Source organism: Callithrix jacchus, chromosome 12 (genome assembly GCF_049354715.1).
Source record: "Callithrix jacchus isolate 240 chromosome 12, calJac240_pri, whole genome shotgun sequence".
Classification (NCBI taxonomy): Eukaryota; Metazoa; Chordata; class Mammalia; order Primates; family Cebidae; genus Callithrix; species Callithrix jacchus.
In genome coordinates this window covers 120,181,001-120,198,715 of record NC_133513.1, presented here as the reverse complement: position 1 = coordinate 120,198,715, position 17,715 = coordinate 120,181,001, and the positions used below count along the sequence as shown (strand labels likewise).

General features: G+C 47.0%; 1 long non-coding RNA gene across 2 annotated transcripts; it reads left to right on the top strand.

Moving 5' to 3' along the window:
• Window positions 1-425: 425 nt before the first annotated feature.
• LOC103787374 (uncharacterized) lies at window positions 426-9,576 on the top strand. 2 transcript variants are annotated; one of them, XR_013525192.1, is made up of 5 exons: window positions 426-557; window positions 1,320-1,412; window positions 1,747-1,988; window positions 4,301-4,547; window positions 9,327-9,576. It is a non-coding gene; the product is annotated as an uncharacterized LOC103787374 (long non-coding RNA). The 2 variants fall into 2 exon arrangements; XR_013525191.1 differs by lacking the exon at window positions 426-557 and adding an exon at window positions 586-712.
• The last annotated feature ends 8,139 nt before the right edge of the window (window positions 9,577-17,715 follow it).

The following is a 17,715-nucleotide window of genomic DNA, read 5'->3' as shown; positions in this document are numbered from 1 at the left end:
TGGCCTAATTTCAGTCTTAAGATTGGTTTCTTAAGAAGCCAGACAGCGACACGGGGCTGTGCTCCTTTAGAGCTCCAGGTGCATTCCCACCATGCAATCTGCAGTCTTGTTGCAGACTGATTGACCTGTTTGCTTCCCTCCTGAACCTGAGTGCCAAGCCCATGTCTTCTCTGACATGAAAGCCCCAGTGCCCAGCACAGTGCCTGACCTGAAATGGGACCCACAGAAAATCTGCTGAACGCTCCTGCAGTGTGGGTTTCACCCACATAGCGTATCTCCAGGGTTAAAATAATTGAAGTGAGTATATTTTCCCCAGTATCTACTTTCCAACACACTTGATCTTTTTCATTGCAAGTTTAATGAGTGATCATTAAAAACTAAGCCTATAAATTTCAGGTAGATTTCATCACAGACCCTGGAGAAGAGGCAGGTGGAGGATTCTTGCCAAGGCACTGCCTTCTTGCTCTCTGAAAGGACACAGATGCCTGAGCTACCAGATCAGGACGCTGTCTCTGCATGGCCCACATTTCTCTGGAGTGTGTGGGAATGGACGTGGGGTAGGAGTCAACCTTCCCTGGCGGCAGCAGCTGCTTAGCGTCCCTTGGGCATCCTGCGTGCAGTGTGTTCGGCCTCACTGCCAGAAGCTGTCATCTTGGGGAAGGGACCAGAGCAATATGCCAGGGAGAATCTCAGAACCAAGGTGACACAAAAGGTCTGGCAGGATTCATTGCCCACCTTGCTCCCACTTCCTCTCCCGCCCCCTTTACCAAGGTATCATGCGTGCTTGATACCTAAGTGATATTTTAGTTCTGACTTCTGACCATCTGCCTCCTGGCGATGGCTACAGTCACTGGCCCATGTCTGGTGACCACTCCCATGTTTTTACGGTGACCTAGCACAGGACTGAGGCTCTTCATCTTGATTTATGATGGCTGCCATGTAGCCTTTCCACATTTGTCCTTATCTTGACATCACGCAGGTCCTTGAGCAGCTCACCTGGCCTCTCCATGGGTTAATGTCCCTAATGGGAAAGCAGAGATTTTGGAATATACTGTGTAGAGTCATTGGAGGATTAAATGAGATAGTCCATTTAAAAGTGCTTGGTACAGTGCTTGACAGCAAACAAGTGTTCAGTCAACGTAAGTTACTATTGTTACCACCTTGTCACCAGGCTGGGGTACAGTGGCACCAATATGCCAATACGGCTCACTGCAGCCTCAGCCTCATGGGCTCAAATAATCCTCCTGCCTCAGCCTCCTGAGTAGTTGGGAATACAGGTGTGTACCACCATGCCAAACGAAGTTGTTCATTTTTTGTAGAGATGAGATCTTGCTCCATTGCCCAGGCTGGTCTCGAACTCCTGGCCTCAAATGATCCTGCTGTCTTGGCCTCCCAAAGTGCTGGGATTACAGGTATGAGCCACTGCGCCCAGGCCTAGACCTTTTCAAAGTCTCATTCCCCCAAGAGGTTCCCTATGAATCCTACCAGACCTTCTGTGTAACCTTGGTTCTGAGATTCTCATTTGCATTGAACTCCAAACCCTTTGCCCACGTTGCACTGATTAGCCCCCTTCTCACACATTTCTGTATTACTACTCACCCTTCTTTGGAGCACTTGCCCCTCTTACTATGTCAAGCCAAGGCCAGAGAGTCAGCCATGGAGGTGGGAGGGATGTGGCATGGGGTTAGGGAACTAGGGACATGTACAAGGGCTTGGGTTGAGAGTCAATGACATCTTCAATACCAGGTCCAAAGCTCAAGCACTGAGAACAGTCAACAGCTGCCAGATGCTCCAGAGGAGGAGGAAGGCCCAGGGACGAGGCCTGGCTTCAGTAGCTCTTCAGCCTCTTCCTTCTTCCTGCCCTCCAAGGCTGCCTCTGCTCCTGCATCCCAAACCTCAGCCCTGTAATTACCACTTGCCATCCTGTCTCCAGTCCATCCTTCACCGTGACACATCCTGAAGCCTCTTAGACACTTTTATCATCACAGGTGACATCTCTGACACCCCCGGTCATATGCCACTGCAATATTTATAGGATTCTGGGTTGCAGATCCCGATAAGGGGAGAAAGGCTATGGAGGGAATTAGATGCCGACAATGCAACGTTGAGCTGGGCAGGGCGCAACTCTCGTTAATGTCCCCGTAAATCATGCGATTGCTTCAGGATGCTCAATGTTTTCGTATTTGTCTCCATTTTTCAAGGGGAAAGTATTTAATCTATCAAGCCAATTCTTTATAAATGACCTGTCAGTTGTAGAGGCATCAGGTGGTGTCTTCATGGATCTGTGATTATATCAAAGAGCCAGGGAAGGCTGGTTGTCTCATGGTAACATCCTACTTAGAGTCCTCATTGGTAAGCAAAGATAAACCAGGAGCCATGCCAGGGTGTGTGGCTAGAGAGACTAGTCAGAGTCAGCCCATGCTCCCTCATAAACCAGGAGCCATGCCAGGGTGTGTGGCTAGAGAGACTAGTCAGAGTCAGCCCATGCTCCCTCAAGGGGCCCACGTTTGCAGAAGGAAGCACCAGTCAGTAGTTACCTGGTATCCATGGGGAGTGTGCCCAGTGGGCTGTAGTCAGACACCAAAGCGTAGCATAGCTCACTCCTCGTGGGGACTCAAGAAAGCCTTCGTTAAGGATAGGGTTTTTAAAAATAGTTTTTTTAAAATGATGGTAAAATACACTTAACAAAATGTACTTTTTTTTTCTTTTTTTTAGGAGCAGGCAGTGTCCATGGGAGACTCAGCTGCCCCCGACCCTCCAAAATGTACCATTTTAAGTGCACATTCCAGTACCATTAAGTATATCCACATTGTGATGCAGTCAATCTCCAGAACTTTTTCATCTTGCAAAGCTGCAATTTTATACCCATTAAACAACATTAACCCTCCCCCCAGGCCCTGGCAACCATCATTCTGCTTTCTGCCTTTATGAATCTGACTCCTCTAGGGACTTCCTATCAGTGGAATCACACAGGATTTGTCCTGTTGGGAGTGACTTATTTCATTTAGCATCATGTCTTCAGGGTTCATTTGTGCTGTAGCAGCCATCAGCATTTCCGTCCTTTCTACAGCTGAATAATGTTCCATCACATGGATAGACCACATTGTACATACTCATTTATCTGTTGATGGACACCTCTTGTGCTGCTATGAACATGGGTGTAGAAGATGGGTTGGTTTTTAAACAATGAATCTTGAAGAAGTAGGGTTTCACTGGCAGGGCAGGGGAAAGCAGGGACCAGGGAACACACCACAGCATGTGCAAAGGCCCTGGGTCATGCTGACTTGGTGGGCTTGGGCATGGCATGGGGTTCTATGTCACTGGGTTTCGGGCATGTGGTTCAGAGTCAAGGGAGATGAGGCTGGACAGCAGACTGAGTGGGATCACAACAGGCCTGTGTGACACAGAGAGGGCCCCCAGCCACATCATTATGTGAAGATGGTAATTAGATGTCATATTTCCTGGGAGTGGACCACATTAAAATTGTCCTCAGTCTCAATGGAGTAAACAAAAGGAAATGGTTTGCTCACCAGTCAGAGGGACCCAGTCAAGCATCTGGTCTGTTGGGCTGATTATAAAGCCAGTCCGAACCCAAAGCAGGATTCAGCACCAAATCCTACTATGTCACTGGTAACACGCCCTTTGGAGTGCTAAGAATTCCTGAGAATTGGGACTGAGTCTAATTCGAATCGTTTTTTGGTCTTAAATGAGTTACTTACACCCCCTGAATCTCAGTGTTTTTATTTGTCACATGAACAAATGATTCACTTTTAAGAATCCTTAAAGTGGCCGGGTGCGGTGGCTCAAGCCTGTAATCCCAGCACTTTGGGAGGCCGAGGCGGGTGGATCACGAGGTCATGAGATCGAGACCATCCTGGTCAACATGGTGAAACCCCGTCTCTACTAAAGATACAAAAAATTAGCTGGGCATGGTGGCACGTGCCTGTAATCCCAGCTACTCGGGAGGCTGAGGCAGGAGAATTGCCTGAACCCAGGAGGCGGAGGTTGCCGTGAGCCGAGATCGCGCCATTGCACTCCAGCCTGGGTAACAAGAGTGAAACTCCGTCTCTAAAAAAAAAAAAAGAATCCTTAAAGCTTCCCCAGAGTCCATGCACTTATAAATTCTATCAATGCTGGTGTTAAATATGCTGCTATTCTCCCCCGTTACTCTGTGGGAATATAATTCTACAAATCGCTGGCCTTAGACAAATTGTTTAACCTCTCTCTGTGCCTTCGTCTGAATCATTATCTGTAAAATAGGGTTGTTAGGAATAATACCTTCCCTTTTTTTCTCCTGCAGGTCGCTGTGTGTATCCGTATGGAACTTGGGAAAGAAAGCATTCCGAGCAAGGTGTTCCTGTTCCCCTAACATTTCATTTCATCAGGCCGTTCTCTCCACCTCTCCAATATCGACACTCAATGCGTATCTTCCTGAGCTCTTTTCTCCAAAGTTCTTGACCTTTCTCAGGGCCCAGCGTCTCTCTTGACTCTTGCAGAATAGTGTCTTCTTGGTCATCCATGTGTTGGGCTGGTCAGATCGGAAACAGGTGAGCGAGACCCCCTTTACCTCCACAGCCTGCCTTCAGGTACCCTGGCCCAGTCACAGCAAGTGGGATGTGCACACCCTTCCCGCCTTGGCTCATCCCTTTCTCTTCTTGGGGAGCGCCTTCCCACCTGTGGCCACCAGAGTCCTTCCATCCTTCAAGGTTCCTGTCAAATGTCCCACCCCCATGACAGCTGACTGCAATCGCCTCTTCTCACCCAGGTAGAACATTTCTCCCCACTTTGATTGACATCTGCTTACAACGTGGCATCTTTCAATTTGGCATCGTCCTCTCCCAACAGATATTAGTGGACAGATTAGACATGTATGTGTCTGTTCTGTATGTGGGGCATCTGTGGTTTTCATCAGATTCCCAAATTGTCTGCAACAAGAAGTGAATATTGGCCAGTACTTTGGGAGGCCGAGGTGGGCAGAGCACGAGGTCAGGAGTTCGAGATCAGTCTGGCCAACATAGTGAAACTATGCCCCTACTAAAAACCATGCCTCAACTAAAAATACAGAAAAATTAGCCAGGCGTGGTGGTATACACCCGTAATACCAGCTACTTGGGAGGCTGAGGCAGGAGGGTAGTATGAACCTGGGAGGCAGAAGTTGCAGTGAGCCAAGATTGCAGCACTGCACTGCAGCCTGGGCAGCAGTACGAGACTCTGCCTCAAAAAAAAAAAAAAAAAAAAAAAAAAATGAATGTTAAGGGCTACTGAATTATAAAATTAATGTAAAAACTGAAATCAGGAAGAACTAAGAAAACACAGCATTTATCTAAGCTCTGTGGTGAGGAGCTCTAAGCATAATAGGACACGATTAGAACACAGAGAATATAAGAGGGTTGGCTTTCTAAAAATCAGTATTGTATATTAAAAAAATAGCCAAGTTAACCTAAAAGTTGATATAATAAGGTAAATTTTCTTTTTGATATTGTGATAGTTTTCCACTACTGTCACTACAAACTACTACAAAATTAATGGCTTAAAACAGCACAAGTGTATCGTCTGACAGTTTTGTAAGACAGAACCCCAAAATGGGCCCCAGTAGGCCAGAATCAAGGTTTTGGCAAGACTGCATTTCTTCTGGACGTTCCAGGGAGAATCTGCCTTCTTCACTTTTCCAGTTTTCTGTTTCTAGAAGCTCCTTTCATTGCTTGACTCTTGGGTCCTCCCTCCTCCCATTTCCAAAGCTAGAGCGCTCAGCTGGGTCTTTGTCACATTCCATCATCCTGCCCATGACTCTTCTGCCGCCCTCTTCCACACATAGGGACCCTTTCAGTTTCTAAGGGCAGCCACACTAGTAAAGCACCACACACTGGCCAGGTCGGGGGGCTCATGCCTGTAATCCCAGCACTTTGGGAGGCCGAGGCTGGTGGATCACTGGAGGTCAGGAGTTTGAGACCAGTCTGGCCAACATGGCAAAACCATGTCTCTACTAAAAATTCAAAAATTAGCCAGGTGTGGTGGCGCATGCCTGTAATCCCAGCTATTAGGGAGGCTGAGGCAGGAGAATCACATGAACCTGGGAGGTAGAGGTTGCAGTAAGCCAAGATCACACCACTGCACTCCAGCCTGGGTGACAAGAGCAAGACTCTGTCTCAGGAAGAAAAAAAAAGTACCACAAACTGAGTGGCTTACAAGCTTATTCTCATAGCTCAGGAGGCTGGAATCCTGAAATCTAAGTGTCAGCAGGGGAGGTCCTACCAGAGGCTTGGGTGGCCTACTCCTAGCTTCTGGTGGCTTTCAGCAATCCTTGGCTTGTAGCAGCAAAATGCAATCTCTGCCTCTGTTGTTGCCTGACGTTCTCTCTATGTGTCTATGTGTGTCTGTGTCTCTTGTTTTCTCTTCTGATAAGGACAGCAGTCATTGGATTAGGGCCCACCCGAATGCACATTACCTCATCTTATTTTAACTAATTATGTTTCCAAAGATTTTATTTCCGCATAGGGTCATATTCTGAGGCTCCAGTGGACATGCATTCTGGGGAACGCTATTTAACTCAGTGCACTTGTGACTACGTTGGGCCCCCCTGGATAATCCAGGAAAATCTCCCTATTTTTAAAATCAGCTGATTAGCAACTGTGTTATTCCATTTTGTGTTGCTATAAATACACACCTGAGGCTGGGTCTATTATAAAGAAGAGAGGTTCATCTGGCTCACAGTTCTGTAGCCTGTGTAAGGAGCATGGTGCCTACATCTGCTTCTGATGAGGACCTCAGAAAGCTTCCAGTCATAGTGGAAGGTGAAGGAGCAGGCATATCACATGGTGAGAAAGGAGCAAGAGTGGGAGAGAGGGGTGCCATGATGCTCTTTCAAACAACTAGCTCTTGCATGAACTAGTGGAGCAAGAACTCACTCATTACTGCAAGGGCAGCACCAAGCCATTTATGAGGGATCTGTCCCCATGACCCAAACACCTCCCACTGGGCCCATCTTCAACACTAGTGATCACATTTTAATGCAATTTGGAAGGGATAAACATCCAAACTATCTGAGTCACCTTCATGTAATTTACAACTGCAATTCCCCCTTGCCACATAACACATTCACCATATGTGAGGTTTAGATGTGGACACCATTGGGTGGGGAGGGGCCATTATTATGTCTAACACAGACATAAAAAAGGCTCCAGAGCTCAGATGATCCAGTTTAGATCACGCCACTGCTGGCCGCTGGACTGTCCACAGAAGAATTTGAGGGAGACCCTAGGAGGCCCATGTGCCCCTGGTAAGACCATACTCTCAGCTGCCTCCACAACCTGCCCACCTTATCTCTACAAAAATGCCTAGGAATTCAGGTCAAGAAGGAGGCTGTAATTAGAACTGGATTTCTCTGCCCTGCACCTTCACGGAGACCTCAGTGTCCACATAAATGACTTCTGACACCAGGGCCCCTCAGCTGCTTCGTCTTTCCACATCCACCATCTCCATCTTTTCCTTCTACTCCCCTCATCCACATCCTCTCGGTTTTTGTTATACGATCATGTGAAGAGTTGGTTTTGGCTTTGCTTGTTGAGGCAGGGTCTCACTGTGTTGCCCAGGCTGGAGTGCAGTGGCTGTTCACAGGCATGGTCGTAGCACACAACAGCCTTGAACTCCTGGGCTCAAGCTGTCTTCCTGCCGCAGCCTCGTGAGTAGCTGGGATTATAGGTGTGCAGCATCTGTACCGATACCCAGAAATAGATTCTGACTTAAAGAATCTGGGGAGGTCCCAGGCCATCAGTATTGTCAGAACCATCGTGGGCTATTTCTAATGCGCAGCCAGGGATCGGAGTCACTGCCTGGCCCATTGCTGGGAGCCTCCAAAGTCTTTATTTTAGTCTTTAGCTGGCACCACCTAGTTTCCAGCTTCCTTCCTGCAACACTCCCAGTGCCCCGCCAGGACTAACACTGCACCGAATCCTCTATATAGTCATTGTTCATTTATAAAGTCCTTTAATCCCTGCCTGAAACCCATGAGCCACTGTCCCTACTTCACACATGCTCCCGTTGGGGGGTTTTGAGCACAGGCATGACATGATATGATTTTAAAAGTTAAAGATTATTCCAGCTTCTATATGGGAAAAAGACTGTGGAGCAGGACTGGAAGCCGGGAGACTGGTAATCCAGCTAACCTGGAGGTGCCTCCAGTAGCCCAGGAAAGAGGGGACAGGGGGAGGAGAACCGCAGCAATGGAAGACGTCAGGCTAGGGATGTACCTTCAAGACCTGCTAATGGAGCTGGCTTAGTTTAGAGAGAAAGAGCAGAGTCAAGATGAATTTGTACTTTTTGCCTGAGCATCTGGGTGTGCTGCACCCTTAACAGAGGTGTGAATAGCACGCTGAGCAGGTGGAGGTAGAGGAACCTTAGATTCAGCATTGGATATATCAAATCAGAGAGGCCTAGTAGAGTCCAAGGGCAGATGTCAAATGGGCAATTGTGCCAATGAGTCTGGAAGCTCAGAGGAGAGGTTGAGACTGGGAATAAGGATTTGAGTGTCCTCAGTAAATATGTGATGTCTTAGAACCAGATGAGGTCATCCAGCGAGTCATGCAGATGAAGTATGTCCTGGGATATTTGTTTAATGGTCAAGAGGCAGGGAAGGGTTGAGTAAGAGGGACTGAGAAGGAACAGCCGTGAGTAAAGGGGAAACCAGAGAATTCTGGCATCCCCAATGCTGAAGAGTTTCATGAAGATAATGACCAACTGATCCAGTGTAGCAGATGTTGGATCACAGCAGGTTCAAGGCTTGCCTGCTGAGTGTGGCACCATGGAGGTCACTGTGACCTCAGCAAGTGCAGGACTCTGGTGGCATAAAAGTCCGTCACCAGTGTGGGCACAGAGAGAAAGGACACGGGATTGATCGGCAGGATACTGGCCCTCCAAAAATGTTCACATCCAAACCCCCAGGGCCTGTCTGTTAGCTTACATGGCAAAAAAGGTCATTGCCCATGGGATGAAATTCAGGATCTTGTGATGGGGATGTGTACTGGATAATCCAGGTGAGCCCAAGGTAATTTCAAGAACCTTAACAAGAGAGGCAGAAAAGTCAGAGTTGGAGAGAGACTAGAATGTGATCCACTGTTGACTTTGAGATGTGGTCATGAACCAGCGGCTGTGAAGAGGTGATGGCAATGTGGGCAGCCTGTGGAGGTGCAAGTGACTGGGAGACAGCTTCTTCCTGGAGCCTCCAGGAGGCGTGCAGCCCTGCCCTGCCTGGATTCTACCCAGTAAAACCCATTTTGGACCTCTGACCTCCAGAACTGTAAGGTAATGAATGTTGTTTATGCTGTTTGAAGCCTCTAGGTGTGTGGTGATTTGCTGTGGCAGCACCAGGGAAGGAATCTGGGAGATGAATGGCACATTTGCGTGGTGCTGGGGACCATCCAGATCCAGCAGAGCAAAAAACACTGAAGATGCAGGGGAGGAAGGGTAGAACTGGAAGAGCCGCCTCCTGCAGGAGGCAAGAGAGTGGGGACCTGGACCCAGGTGGAAGGGTTGCCCTGGTGCAAGGCAGGAGGCCGAACAATGTGTGGGGTCCAGAGGAAGGTAGGTTGTGGGGTTAGTCGGTCAAAAGAGATAAGAAAATCCCCTTCTGATGGCTTTGGTGCCTTCTGTGAAATAAACGGGGAAGGTTTTCAGTAGAGATGAAGAGGAGGAGGGAAGAAGAGAAAGCCAAGTTGTAAAAAGCTCAGTTCAAAAAAACTGAGTTAAGGCCAGACATGGTGGCTCACGCCTGTATTCCCAGCACATAAGGAGGCCAAGGCAGGCGGATCACAAGGTCAGGAGTTCGAGACCAGCCTGGCCAACATGGTGAAACCCCATCTCTAGTAAAAATACAAAAATCAACTGGGTTTGGTGGTGGGTACCTGTAGTCCCAGCTGCTCAGGGGAGGCTGAGGCAGGAGAATCACTTGAACCCAGGAGGCAGAGGTTGAAGTGAGCTGAGATTGCGCCATTGCACTCCAGCCTGGGCGACAGAGTGAGACTCTGTCTCAAAAAAACAAAACAAAAAATGGAGTTGAACAATTCTACTTCCTGTAATTTTTTCGAAAGGAATAATCAGGGAGATGCACAAGGTTGTATCTGTGAAAATGTGCCTTACCACATTGTTTAAGATCGTGAAAAATTGGGAACAGGCAAAACGGCAGACGAGAGGCTTCTCATTGAAGAAGTTGTGTTATATGCATGATGAATCACACTGCAGCCAATATAAACCATGCTTTAGAAGACCATTTAATTAAATATGAAAATGTACGATCTTGTTAAGGGAATGTGGCTACAAAACAAATATGTACAGAATGAAAGCAATTTTGCAGAAATAGTGTGTGTAAATATGTACGTTTAAAAAGACTAAGGAAACATGCCTAAATTTAAATAATAATTATCTTTGGGTGAGGGAATTACAGCTTCTTACTTGTCTGCATTTTTATATTAAATAGAAATGATTTTTTTATTATGAGTCCCCTTTGTGTGTGGAAAGAGTAAAAAGTCAGGAAGGAATGGATTCAGAAAGTAACATTGGTCAATTCACTACTCAGAGCTCCATATGTAGGTTATTTAATGAGCAAAACAACCCAGAGAAGGAGGCATGACATTTACACATGACTAATGAGGACATTAAGACTCAAAAACCTAAGTTACTCCTTGAATATAACCTGTAATGAGAATCAAATCCAGTTTCTCTTCCTCCGTTGTGTCACATGTTTCCACATGCTCAGTGTTCTGCCAACAAACTCAAGGGACACAGATATGACAGACACCACACCCTTGTCCCTCCTGAAAGGTAAGGACTCAGTGAAGGTGGACACTGGCCACATCCCAGTCCTGTTGCTATGATAGGACACTCACATTGGTAAAAACGCTGCAAAGGAGCTGGGTGCTGTGGCTCATGCCTCAATCCCAGATCTTTGGGAGGCCGAGGCAGGTAGATTCACCTGAGGTCAGGAGTTTGAGACCAGCCTGACCAACATGGAGAAACCCCGTCTACTAAAGATGCAAAATTATCTGGGCATGGTGGCTCATGCCTGTAATCCCAGCTACTCAGTGGCTGAGGCAGGAGAAGTGCTTGAACCCGGAAGGCAGAGGTTGTGGTGAGCCAAGATGGCGCCATTACACTCCAGCCTGGGCAACAAGAGCGAAACTCCATCTCAGAAAAACAAAAAACAAAACAATAAACAACAACAACAAAATACTGCAAAGGAAAACATACATACACACACATACACGCACACACACACAAGTGACATTAAAGGTTGTCAGACATGAAGCCACACCTGGTCTTGTTTGCTACACCCTAGGGGAAAGGATTCTCTCCCTATGATGGTTGGAGTCTCTTGTGGATTGAATTGTGGCCCCCAAAGAGATATGTTCAAGTTACAATCCCGGTACTGGTCGATATGACCTTATTTTAGAAATAGGGCCTTTGCAGATCTCATTAAGATGAGGTCACACTGGGTTAGGATGGGCCTTAACTCATTGGTCTCCAGCTTTTCGGCACCAGGGACCAGTGTCTTGGAAGATAATCTTTCCATGAAATGGGGACGAGGGGGGTGGTTTTGGGATGAGTCAAGTGCATTGCATTGATCGTGCACTTTATTTCTGTTATTATCACATTGTAATACATAATGAAGTAATTCTACAACCCACCATAATGTAGAATCAGTGGGAGCCCTGAGCTTGTGTTCCTGCAACTAGATGATCCCATCTGGGGTGATGGGAGACGGTGGCAGATCATCAGGCATTAGATTCTCATAAGGAGCGTGCACCTAGATCCCTCACACACACAGTTTGCAATAGGCGTCGAGCTCCTATGAGAATCTAATGCTGCTGTTGATCTGACACAAGGCAGAGCTCAGGTAGTAATGCGAGAGATAGAGAGTGGCTATAAATACGGATGAGGTTTTGCTCACTTGCCCACCACTCACCTGCTGTGTGGCCTGGTTTCTAACAGGCCACAGACCGATACTGGGTTGGGGACCCCTCCCCTAATCCAGCGACCCAATGACTGGTGTTCTAATAAGAAGAGGGAAACTTGGAAACAGAGACTCAGAGAGACACAGAGAGGAGAAGGCCACGTGAAGACAAAGGCAGAGGTAGAAGGGATGCGACCACAAGCCAAGGAGTGCCAAGGACTGCCAGCAACCAGCAGAAGCTAGAAGGATGGTATAGAACAGATTCTCCCTCTGAGTCCCCAAGAAGGAACCAACCTGCTGGCCTCTTGCTTTCAGACTTCTGACCTCCAGAACCATGAGAGAACCAATTTTTGTTCTTTGAAGCCACCCAGTTTGCAAAACTTTAAGAAGCCCTAGGAAACTAATAAAGGGTCATAAGGAAAAGGCTTGGACTTGTGTTTGAAAGGGTTAATGAGCCTCTGAGGCTGGGTTGCTTCTGAGTGGGGATCCCCCTTGCACACTCAGGCCTCCTGGCCTGGCCGGCTACCTGGAGGAGTCTCTGGACAGTGCAAAGGCATTGGTCCCAAGATTGGAATTTGGAACTTGGGATGCTGGCACTAGACTTCTCATGAGATTGCTGTGCCTGATTTTGCAGTGGCCAGGGACCGCTGGACTTAGTAGGGATGCAGGGAATGGGTAGAGAGTCAACGTCCTCCACTTAGTGTGTTGCACTCATTAGTGAGTTAGGAATGCATTTGATTACGGTGATGGTTTGGGGAACAGTTTCTAACCTAATGAATCTGATAGTCGGGAAAGTCCAGTTAAATCACTGCTGGTGCATATACGTGTAAGTCTTTTAAAGTGATGGTCCTCAGCGGCACATCCAGAAGCCACTAACCACATGTAGCCAACTACATCTTTTAAAATGTATCTTTCAGCCAGGCATGGTGGCACATGCGTGTAATCCTAGCTACTTGGGAGGCTGAGGTGGGAGTACTGCTTGAGCTCAGAAATTCAAGACCAGCCTGGCCAGCATAGTGAGAACCTGTCTGAAAAAAAATTTTAAATGTTCAATTTTCAGATTAGAATATTCACTCTTCTTGGTGTACATTTCCACTGACTCTGACACATGCGTGGAGTCAGGTCCCCGGCACCGTAACAGAGATGCAGAAAAGTTCCATCCCAGCAAAATATTCCCCCATTCCTTTGTAGTCAGCCTTCTGTCAACTCCCAACCCCTGGCAGCCACTCATCTACTCTTTATCCTTATAGTTTTGCCTTTTAAAATGTAAATTAATTAAAATGAAAAATTTGGTTCATCAGCTGCACTGGTCACCTTTATAAGCTCAATAGCCACGTTTAGCTAATGGCTACCATTTTAAACAATGCAAATATAAAGTATTTTCATCATTCCAGAAAGTTCTATCGCACAGTGCTAGTGAAAGAACATGTATTTAGCGGTAAATATTCAGGGGGTCATATTCCCTCTGTGCGTCCTCTTCCTAGAAAGAAAGCGCGGCCGGGCGCGGTGCCTCAAGCCTGTAATCCCAGCACTTTGGGAGGCCGAGGCGGGTGGATCACGAGGTCAACAGATCGAGACCATCCTGGTCAACATGGTGAAACCCCGTCTCTACTAAAAATTACAAAAAAAAAAAATTAGCTGGGCATGGTGGTACGTGCCTGTAATCCCAGCTACTCAGGAGGCTGAGGCAGGAGAATTGCCTGAACCCAGGGGGCGGAGGTTGCGGTGAGCCGAGATTGCGCCATTGCACTCCAGCCTGGGTAACAAGAGCGAAACTCCGTCTCAAAAAAAAAAGAAGAAAGAAAGCGCATAGAAAAGACATACAAAATGTCTGATGCAGAGTTTTAGGGTGTCCACTGATCCATTTAAACTCCTCTGTAGAGGTTAAGGCTCCCAAGTTTCATGTCAACTTGAAAGTCTAAAAGCATGTTTTCTCGAGCCTAGTTTTCTGCTTTCTGTGTTCAGGTTAAACAAACCCAAGCATCATCTGATAAGCTTGCTGTTTCTCTTTAAGAAGCCATGCGGACAGGCAATTATTCATGGAGATTGCTCCATGCACAGCGTCTTGCCTGCTGTGCCGCCTGCTCTTGATTGCAGAAATGAGCTTTGGAAATCATCATTATTAGTAAATATGGATCAGGAGTGTTTGGAAGACTTAATGGAAGTTTAGCTTCTCCCAGATTGAATCTCTTTTGTTAAAATGTAATGGTAAAGGAGTTTCAGAATAAGCTTGGCATGTTAAAAAGGTAGCTTCTTCCTTAAAACGGTGCTATGAGTAATTTTAGTCCAGATCAATTCCCTTCTGGAAGCGACTTCCTTCCATCACACAACTTATGTGCAATAATTGTGTCTGCGTTACTGATGCTGTCCTGTTCACCATCCCTGTTGGATCCCTGACTCCTGATCAGTTCCCGGAGAGGCTGGGGGAAAGCCTTTCCCTGTGGCTGCACATCCACTGGGTACAAAACACCCATGCAAAATGGGAAAGGCCTGACTTAAGCATTGTTACTGGATTCTCATATCTCGATCCTGGATCACTCTGCAGCAGTATTTCATCAAGGAAAGCGTGTCATCTACTTGCCTACACAGACCCTTCTGAGAGTAGATGTAACCCTAACACCCGAAGAGGTGATCTGGTCCACATATCAATGTCTTGTCTGATCATGAGACTTATTACTTTGTAATTCATACGTCTTCTGAGAGCTTCAGGTCTCACGGCATCTACCATACAGTGACTCAGGTACCCATTCCAGGCCCCATGGAAATCAAAACTCTCCCTTTGAGTCTGACTTCCTCACAAGTAGGTAAGCCATGCCATTTGCAGGACTCGAAGGAAGGGGTTTTGATTTCTGTGGTGCCTGGAGTGGGTCCTGCCTCAAAGTTGTACACTCTGTGCCTCTTGTTGTTCCGTATCTCTACTGTACAGAGAGGACAACTGTGACCCTGGGCCCTTTTCCTTGATTCTTCATCTACCTTCCAACTACTGTGATTTCAAGCTGGTTCCGTGGAGCAGAGCTTTTCTGAAAGATGACAGGTCATGGGAAATAGTCGCATGCACGGTGTGCAGTGAGCATTCTAAAATCGTGGGTTCTGTGCTGTTGATGTTCAGAGCCCTCGTGGCCCCTCTGCTGGTTCACGCACAGCAGTACCCTGCCTTCTGCCATCTTCCAAGCTCCTCTCCCTCCTCTTCCTGCCCCCTTTCTCTTCTCTCTTGCCCTGAGGCATAAGCAGATATTGCCATCATTTTCTAATGCAGAACAGCTTAGCTCTGTATTCCTGGGCCTTGGTTCTTCCTAGCACCTGCATCCGTAGGGCCTCATTCCTATCCCATATTAACCAGGACCTTTGGTTGCAAATGGCAGAAACCCAACTCATACTAGCTTAAGGGGAAAAAAAAGAATGCAGTATTCTACCTACTCATAAAACTGAAGGATATGCAGGGTTGGCAAGGCAGGGCTGGCTGGAGGGCCGACCTGAAGGCCTGAGAGTTCTTTTTGCGCATTTATCCTTCCAGCCTCTCACAGGTTCTTGGGTTCATAGGCTCACGATTGTCTCCAGGTAATGGGGCCGTGGCTTCAGGCAGCCATGGACTCCCATCCTGGCTGACTTGCCTCCAGAAAGAGCAAACACTTTCAGGTACAGCACTCTGGGGAAAGAGCTCTTCTTGGCACCTTGAGTTACGTGGCCACTTCTGGACCAATCATGGTAGACAGAGGAACAAGGTGTTACGACTTGTCCAACCTGAGCCATGCGCTCTTCCCTGTAGTTAGGGAAGCAGCTTTCATATCCCGATAAAAGGGAAAAAAAGACTGGAGGAATAAAAATCACCGCCAGAGCCTGTGGTGAGCTCAGGATCAGAACCTGGGGCTTAGACAGCCCGTGATGTGTTGCAGGTCCCGTTACTCACCTTCAACAGGCCAGGCCAGAACTAGATCTTTGCTTGGGAAGTTTACACCTTTATGTCTCCCCCTTTCTGGCCCTAAGAAGAGTGCCTAGAAGATAGACAGTAAGAATGTTTGGAAATCTATAAACTATGTAAACTCCTGCAAGAGGCACTTTTAGCACAGCAAATAGAGCTGGAAGGCACGACAAAGAGATAATTTCACTTTTCCTACTTCCCGCTCAGACTGTTCCTAAAACAGCCTGGATGGACGAGTGTTTGTCATCCCTTGAATTATTTCCAAAAAGGTGAAGCTATAACCTCTCTCTGCAATCAGCATTTAATAACCTTAATCATCTGGAAATTCTTCCTTATTTTCCAACCTATGTCCTTCTCGATGCAGTTGAAAATCATTTCCTCTCTCTGCTCAGAAAAGGGAGACTAGGTGGTCAGTATCCTATGTAAAATAACTTAATAAACTTGCCAGAATTAGTGAACCATCACACAGACTTTCTCTTCTCTGGGTGAAATAGTCTTAATTCCATCACGTTTTTCTCTTAGGTGTTTTCTCTCTTTTTTTTTATTTTTTTTTTTTTGAGACGGAGTTTCGCTCTTGTTACCCAGGCTGGAGGGCAATGGCGCGATCTCGGCTCACCGCAACCTCCGCCTCCTGGGTTCAGGCAATTCTCCTGCCTCAGCCTCCTGAGTAGCTGGGATTACAGGCACGTACCACCATGCCCAGCTAATTTTTTGTATTTTTAGTAGAGATGAGGTTTCACCATGTTGACCAGGATGATCTCGATCTCTTGACCTGGTGATCCACCTGCCTCAGCCTCCCAAAGTGCTGGGATTACAGGCGTGAGCCACCGCACCTGGCCAAGGTCTTGTTTTCTAAAGTCTAAATTATCTGAGCTTCTTTTCTCCTAAAAAGACTTGAATCCTTGCAATTATTTGTGGGGTGTGATGGTATTAAACACTAGTTAGGCAGGAAAGAATCCGTGAAGAAATCCCCAATGCTAAGTTAACCCAGCTCCAGACTGGGGGACTCCCAAAGAGATATTCTTTGTTCCATGAAGGTTGGGAGCCCCAGAGCCTCGCCCTATCTAATTGGACATTTTTTCAAGCAAAAGATGTCAATTCATTGCTTATTCATTTCTGTTTTATTTTTGAAATTTTTTCTTTTCTCAGTTCTAAGTTATTTGTTGGAAGTGAATTGTTTTTGCTGGGCCTAAAACAAGAGCACATTTTGTTGAATTGTTCTAGGTTATTAGCACGCGCAGCTGTCAAGAAACCATTTAATGTTCTGCTGGTTGGAGTTAGGAACCCTTCACTTATGATAGGGAGGAGGTGGAGGAGCCTTTTCTCAAATGTAAATCCAAAGCTTGGCCAGAAACATAACCCTCCTGGTTGCTGATCAGGAGACAGCCAGGGCTCCAACCCACAAACCTTGGAGTCAAAGAAAGATGTGCCCAGGAGCAAGGAAGCACAAGAAACATTTTCTGGCTTGCTGCTGACCTCCCAGATCCTGGAGTGGCAGCAGACGGAGGAGCCGTGTTCGCTCACTGGATGCAGGAATCTCCTGTCAGCCCCTGTGAGAGTTCCGTGGGGGAAATTTACAACTTGTGAGTTAAATAAGTGACAGAAAGAAAGAATGAACTGGAGATGGTTCCGGTGGGTAGGAAATTCTTTCCAAGATTTGAAATTTGTTTTCATTCTTGGCTGTGTTCTTCCAGGGTGCACAGGCAGACTCTACTTCTCCCTCAGGGTGATGGCTCACTCCTCACAGTTGTGTGGGTTGTTCACTACGCAGCTCCAGCAGGTGCCTCCCACATCATTCTCAATCAAAAAGGGCCCCCCTTTAGTTGTTCAGTGCACAACCTGCATTGCTGCGCAT